This window comes from Papio anubis, chromosome 17 (assembly GCF_008728515.1).
Source record: "Papio anubis isolate 15944 chromosome 17, Panubis1.0, whole genome shotgun sequence".
Classification (NCBI taxonomy): domain Eukaryota; kingdom Metazoa; phylum Chordata; class Mammalia; order Primates; family Cercopithecidae; genus Papio; species Papio anubis.
The window spans coordinates 38218818-38226938 of NC_044992.1; the positions used below are offsets into that span (position 1 = coordinate 38218818).

General features: G+C 37.4%; 1 pseudogene; it reads right to left on the reverse strand.

Annotated features, from left to right (window-relative positions):
- Positions 1-5619: 5619 nt before the first annotated feature.
- LOC116270963 lies at positions 5620-6681 on the reverse strand (annotated as a pseudogene).
- Between the last annotated feature and the right edge of the window lie 1440 nt (positions 6682-8121).

Here is an 8121-nt window from a genome sequence, read left to right on the forward strand (position 1 = left end):
TATAGGCATCACAAAAAATATAGCCATATCAAATAATAATTTACACTTACGCTCTTTGACACACAAGTCAGCCCCTGAAATAATGGTAAGTCATATGTAGATAAGTGAGTGGATCATCTGACATGCCCACAACCCTTGCAGAAGAGACTGTGAACTGGAAAGATGGCTCTGAATATGTCCTCTGACAAGTTGTCTCTGAGCTGAAAGAGGACAATTTACGGCATACATGCAAAGCATCTCAGGAAGGAAGCAGAACAGGGGCATAATCTTCCATAAAGAAGGGAGGCTATTGATTTCTTGAAGAATAGGCAGAAGGACAAACTACCTGCCGACTGCCAGGGCTCTTTTGCAATTCAGAAGATGACTGTAGCTTGGTTTATAATGAGTTTTTCAGGGAAGCAGTGTAGAGCTACTCTCTGGAACTTTGCAATATTAGTCTAGCCCTCAACCAGCTTTAAAAATGATAAATCTTTGTCCCTGAAATAGCATCTTTTATGTTTAATTTATTTTCTTTAGCTTGAACAAAGCCTCCCTATTTATTTTCTCTGGCTCCAGGGGTTAATAATTTATTTTCTTCAGCCACAAGAAGGTCATCTTCATTTGTTTTCCATAGATCAAGGAAGAAACTTCTTAGATGCAGATCAAATGGTAGCACTGACCATAGATGCTGAGGGACAGAGAAAGTATGAAAGTTTATTCCTCCATCCTTGTTATGCAGTTTTCTACATTTGACAGCACACATTAGATTTAATTGTGTGTAGTGATGTAGGCAGATACAATTATGGATTTCTGTGACAATGTAATAAATTGCCACTTGTTCTGAAGATTCTATGGTGGTATGCTAGAGCTGGCTCACACTGACTTGTGAAAGTTGATCATATGCACCTGTTCCCACTTTCACATTCAGTGGTATCATGTTGAAATCAGCCATTATGGGAGCATTTACACCACAGAAATTGGCAGATATCATAAATTAGATCATTCTTTTGTCAGAGAGTTAATTATTAAACATGTAGTAGCACAATACTGTCTCTCTCAACATACACGTGCAGATGTAAATCTAATATAATTGAACACCTTTATTCTGTTTCTATATGCAGCAGAGGTTAAGGTCATAGTTGTCTTCATGGAAATTTTGTTTTTGTATTTAGTCAGTAACCCAGAAGTATTGACTCAGAAACTGATATCAGTCATGAAGTGTATAGATTTTGCTCCTCTCTCTGGTCTTTAATTGGCCCATTTTATATTTGTCTTTAGTTACTAAGATTTAAGGAACTTCTGAATAGTAGGCACGTAAATTTATTGTTCTATCTTAAAATATCTTTATTTGTTTAGCACAAATGTCTCCAAACATCCATTCAGCAGAGAATCCCCAAATCCATCTATTTTTTTTATCCTCTCCATCTTGTTTCCTTCCTGGCAACCACCCCAGCTTCCACGGCAACCTCAGACAGGGAGATAAGATCTTCAGAGGCTGATAAACAATAGTTGTATTTATTGCTGAAATGAAATAAAGTATATTTTTTAGGAGAAACAAAAACTTCCAGTAATATTTGCCTTGCAGATGTGTCTAGAAAACTTAAATTTCATTTCCAACTAGAATATTAAGAAGAAAGAGACCAAATTTGACAAGTGACTTATAACCATGTCACTTATCAGAGAGAGTTGAATGAATGGAAATACTCAGATGACATGTAGATGTCAATTCAGTGTCTCTCTAACTATAATAAGCTGGATATGGAAAACGTATTCAAAAGTGATATAGATTGTGCTAGAAAACTGGGACAATAGTTGGGAATGTTTATCTACACTTTTTTTTTTTTTTTCCTCTAAGATGCAGTTTCCCTCTTGATGCCCAGGCTAGAGTGCAATGGCACAGTCTTGGCTCGCTGCAACCTCTGCCTCCTGGGTTTAAGTGATTCTCTTGCCTCAGCCTCCCAAGTAGCTGGGATTACAGGTGTGCACCACCATGCCCAGCTAATTTTTGTATTTTTCACGGAGACGGGGTTTCGTCATGTTGGCCAGGCTGGTCTCAAACTCCTGACCTCAAGTGATCCACTGCCTTAGCCTCTCAAAGTGCTGGGATTACAGGTGTGAGCCGCTGCGCCTGGCCAACACTTCCTAAGTGAACAGAGACTTTGGCATTATTTAATTCTTGCTAAATATTAGCAAAAAATGAACCACCTTAAAAAATAAAATTACCCTCTTAACAAACATAATGTTAAAATGGAAAGTCTGTGGATTTGCTATAAGTAGTGAATATTACCCAATATTAGTAAGAGTTTAAGTGAATGGACACCTTCATGTATTGCTGGTAGGTGACAGATATTGTGGCAATGCACACCAAAATCTTAAACATTGGTATACTTTTGGACTTTATTCTGTGGATTTTATCCTAAGGGAGAGGATTAGTATACATGAAGATTTAGATGTAGAGCTATCGACTGAAACATTTTAGGACATCAAAGGCGGGAATAATATATGTGTCCAAAAATATTCAACCATTCAATAATATAATTATTAATTGACATGATGCTACTTATGAGCTGTTTGGAGTTCAGCAGCATAGATCCCTCTGAGTCTGTTTCTCATCTGTAAAATGAGTAAAATACTAACAGTTAATATTTATACAGTGCTGATTGTATGCAGCCACAATTCTAAGTATTTTGCATATATTAACTCATTTGCTCACTACAGTATTTTACATATAAGTATTTATAAATATTTTACGTATATTAACTCATTTACGCACTAAACTTTATGAGGTGAGTAGTTGTACCCGAAGCTCTTAGAGAATGAGATAATTGCCTAACATGACAAAGCTAGTGAGTGGCCTAGCTAGGCTGCTAACTCAGCCCATCTGGCTCTGCCTCCTTCTTATGCTGCTAACTTTCCCTAAGTATCTCACATAACTGTAAGGAGTACATGAGATAAGACTACAGAATGTCCAATATTTAGTAAGCGCTCAATAGTACTTTTTGTTTTTTAAAAAAAAAGCAAAGCTAGTATGAACTAGTTGAAAACCTAGTCAAGTCTAAAGACAGAGATCATAGGCAATAAGATTTGAGTAAATTAGAAAGTTCTTCTACTAATTATGTAATTTAGATTCATAAACTGCCCCTGCACAGCTCTCCTAGACAGACTTGGAATTGTCTTAGATATGACGTAAAGCCTTGCTACAGCTCTTGTGTTGTAAAACTTTTGAGGAATAGCAAGCAAGAACAGAAATGACTAGAGTACCAGAAAGAGGGGGAAAAAAGCAAACTGCTGCATAGCTGAGGCTAAAAGAATTGTACTTGAAGAAATTACAGAGCCATTGGCTGTTTTCTATGAAAAGCAAAACAGCAGCCAGGGAGACAAATCAAAGATGCCCGTGAGTAGGAATTGCCGGATGTTGCTGATTCATTGGAGGCAACACAAGAAGTTCCAGAGCAGAATCAGGAAATCTGGTGTTAGGGACTGATTTCTCCGTATCTCAGCACTACTACACTATTTGATACAGTGTGGCTATTCCATAACTGCTGAAAAAAGAAAAGAAAAATGAGGCCAAGGTAATTATGTTGCGCAACTATTCTCTATTGAGCTTTTACTAATATATAAGTCTTGATCTGACAATAGTACTTGACAAACATTAAATTTGTAACTTAAACTTCTTGGGCATAATAGAAACTCTTTAAATTATTCACATATTATGTTACTTGGGTCCTAGATGGATCTTACTCAACTTGATCTTTATTTAAATCGAAAGTTTTGATGTGTACCTACACAAAGACATTTTATTTATTTATTTATTTATTTATTTATTTAGAGACAGTTTCACTCTTGTTGCCCAGGCTGGAGTGCAATGGCACGATCTTGGCTCACTGCAACCTCCACCTTCCAGGTTCAAACGATTCTCCTGCCTCTGTCTCCCCTCTAGGTGGGATTACAGGCAGGCAACACCATGCCCAGCTAATTTTGTATTTTTGGTAGCGACGGGGTTTCTCCATGTTGGTCAGGCTGATTACAAACTCCCGACCTCAGGTGATCCACCTGCCTCAGCCTACCAAAGTGCTGGAATTACAGGCATGAGCCACCATGCCTGGCCCATTTTAATTTTTTAATGATCACAGAGGCCACGTTTTTTTTTAATTGACAACTCAATCTCTACATACATACAGTATTGCACAAATTATAAGTGGATCAACAATTATATTAATGATACAAACTCATGAGCATTTACATAAAACTACCACTCTAGGTTTTGGTGCGTTTTACACCAACTACTTTAGTAAATAAAAGAAACATAAAGAAACTCAGCTACTTGAATTCATGAGAATTGGCTTTCTAAAAAAGCATATATGTCATCTCATAGAATACTTAATATGTCAAACCCAGGAAAATCAGAAACTAGGAACACTTTTAAAGAAAAGTTGGTGATAAAAATGTTAGGTTAAAATATTGTTTAAGAACTTTAGCATCTGGACTGAGTAAACAGGAAGTATTTGTATACCAGGAATTTTAAGAAAAGCTCCTCATGTTCTCCTTTGCAATTACGACCACATTCCAAAAGCCTAATTCTGGGTTGCTACAATATTTTCTCTTCTACAAACCACTGTTTCAAAGATTAAGGAAACAAGATGATAATTCACATAAAAGAGTTTTAAAGTATCCTTCCCACTCAAAATAAAAATAATATGATCTCCATCAAATTTTAAAGAAAGTCTATCAAAATGTTGATCAGATAAAGAAGTCAGAACATTTGCCTTCACTGATTGACTCAGAGGGCGGAGCATGTATGTCACCTACAAGGTAGGGGAGACGGGGGTAAAGCCCCTGCCCTCCGCCTGTGGCATGGGGGGGTGGACAGGAGCCCTTTGACTTCCCTGGGGTTTTGCTTCCTCACACAGAGAATTGAGGGAGGTGGGCTAGATGGCTTTTAAGAGACTCCTCAACTAAAAGAGTCAAAGTCAGCTTGAGATCTCATCTCTGAGCAGACATACAGGGTGGTAAACGAAACAGATTAAAAAACAGGTAGATGAAGTCTTTCTTACCTTTTGATACCATCACTCAGCACTAATCTGTACTACAGTTGAAGAAAATCCTTTCCTGGTGCTGTTAAAGGGTCCACAACAAGGCATCTGACAGTGAATTTTTGACAAAAACGTAAAAAGGCTATGTTAAGTTTGGGTGGAAAAACAATATACCACTATGTTACTACCACCAGTCAGGACGTCTGATTTTAGGAGTCGCCAATCTGGATGGGAGAAATGCTGAAGGAGATGCATGTTCAAGCCATTCAATAGAGATCTAATGAGTGCACACGGTTCAGGAAATGGATAAACAGGTGCCCAGGAAAGCAACTTTGAAGAAACTGGTTCTAAAACAAATGATGCAAGAGGGTTAAATGATCCAAAGAGAATGATAGTGTCTTACTTTCTGTCCCCTACAGAGAATATAAATATCGTTTATTCTGGAATCTAACTTACTGGCTTAATTTTCAAAATGCATCACTTTATTTTCTTTACAAGGCAGCTGCAAGTTAAGCACGTGACAGTCACATGATTTTCTCAGTGAGCCCCAAGGTTTCCACCAGCTTTCCTGGAGCCTATGGCCAGAAGAGTCTGGAGATGTCAAATATTAACTTACTCCACAGTCGCAAGTTCCTTTCATGTTGGGTTATTGAACACAACTCATTGGATAATTTGTCTTCAACATAGTCCACTTCTGTTCCTAAAAGTGTTAGCTGTGCTTTCTTGTCATGAATACTCTGACTCCTATAACTCCATCAGAATCTCCTTTTGTCTTCGTATATTCTAGGGTACAAGAAAGGCCATTACAGCCCCTGGTTTGGACACCAACTTTTACACCTACAAGCTCAGGCTTATCTTTAAGGAATTTTTTTTTATCTTGTTTACTGCTGAAGGTGTCAGGGTGAGGGCGCCCGGTGGGCTGCAGCTTCCTCTTGCTCAAAGCCCAGACAGTTGCCTAGGCTAAGGAAGCGACATCTTTGCCATCCCTGCATCCCAGTGAGTTGGGCTGGAGCTGCACTGCCTCAGCCTCTCTCCATGGACACGGCAGTATGTTGACACAAAGGCATTTTATACATACACATAGATTTTTCCATGGGATAATTCAGCCCTAAAAAAAAGTCAGTCTTTTATAGCCTTCAATACTAGTGTGTTTTTTCCTCTTTCAAAATGTGTGTCCTATCAGTAATATTATTATTATTAGTAGTAGTAGTAGTAGTAGTATTGAGATGGTGTCTCACTCTGTTGCCCAGGCTGGAGTGCGGTGGCAGGATCTTGGCTCACTGCAACCTCTGCCTCCCAGGTTTAAGCCATTCTCGTGCCTCAGCCTCCCCAGTAGCACTGAACCACCACGCCTGGCTAATTTTTCTATTTTTAGTAAAGGCAGGATTTCACCATATTGGCCAGGCTGATCTGGAACTCCTGAGCTCAAGTGATCTGCCCGCCTCAGCCTTCCAAAGTACTGAGATAACAGGCGTGAGTCACTGCGCCTGGTTCTATCAGTAATACTTATTCACTTCCACAAATAATCTAGTTTTATGCCAAAATGTACTGTATATTTTGTGTATATTTTTCTTTTGCTAGTATTTTTATTTAATTACATCCTGAGTGCATGCTTATTAATTTAAAAAATAAACACCACAGAAATTTTTTAGGTTTCATACCTGAGCATCCCTCTTCACCTCCAGCCATGTACCTGGTTCTCAGAAGTAAGTTCTGACTCTCACACCCAAATATACTGGACCAAAAATTTTACGTATTTATGTTTTAACCTTTATACTCTAAAATATTTACTTCCTAATATGCCTTCTATTCAATATAATACATACATTTGTAAAACAGTACAAAATGGTATTCTATTCAAAGCAAACAATGGCTTCTAGCTAAGGATGGTGATTTGAATGCATGTCTTTATTTGCCACCTTCTGAAATTCCACCAAAATGAAAGTTTATTTAAAAAGCACCAATGCCAAAGCTCAAAGAATAACACAGAAAATAATAGTAACAAACTGTTGGGAGCTGGAGAATCCATGGACAAGTGGTAACTGAATTAGCCAACTTGAGAAAACATAAATCTAAACTGGCATTGCTAGAAGCTATCAAGTTAATCTGCTTTGTTAAACCTCTTAACAGAAGTCAAAGGCATTGGATACTTCTGAAAGAGATGGTGAAGATGAGGAGGCAAAAAGCAGTTCCGACTGAAAGATTTTCTAAGTAGGTAACTCCCAGATTCCCTCCTCATTTTTAGCCCTCACCAGTCTTAGTAGAAGACTGAGGTTTACTCTCCAGAAAATTTCTGAGTTTCTCTTTGCTATGGAAACGTAAGTACATTGAGGGTGAGAAGAGTGTAGTAAATACGTGGACTCTCAGGACACTAGTAGCCAAAATTACTTCTGCAGGAAGGGAAATGGAAAAGTCTTCCTTGAGATTTCTCACCATCTCCAGATAATTCAATAGAAAATTAGCTAACAGTCACCCCACGTGAAACCTACAGTCAACAAATTTCTGTCATAGTCACAGATTGCAAAAATCTTTTTGTTGTCAGGTTGATATGATATGATTGGGCAGCCAAAGGTCATGCCATTAAGTTTTTATCATGAACGACAGGAAACAACATGAACAAAAACAGCAACAACAAAACTTGGGGGAAATCAGAGATTATGCGAGGATATAAAAACTCGAATTTAAAAACTCATTAACATCTCAAGGAAGATAAAAGAAAATTTGTTTCTATGAAGCAAGGAAAGTCTTTCAAAGAACAAGATAGGTGGCATGTAAATTTAAACTACGATAGCAAAAATTAAAATTCAATAGAAAATTTAAATGATAAAGTTAAGGAAATTTTCCAGAAAATAGGATTTTTAAAAAAGGGATATAAAATAGGAAAGGAAATATAAAACAAAATATCAGCCTGAGTGAACCACATCCAGGTAAATGAGTTTCAAAAAGAGAAAAGAGTAAACATGGAATGAAATAAATTATAAAGAAGTGATTAAAAATAAATTCACAAAGTTAAAGAATATGAGTCTCTTGATTTAAGGATCTTTTGAATGATCAGAACAAAGGATTAAAAAAATATCTTCAAGGCACATGTTCTTGAAATTTCAAAAAC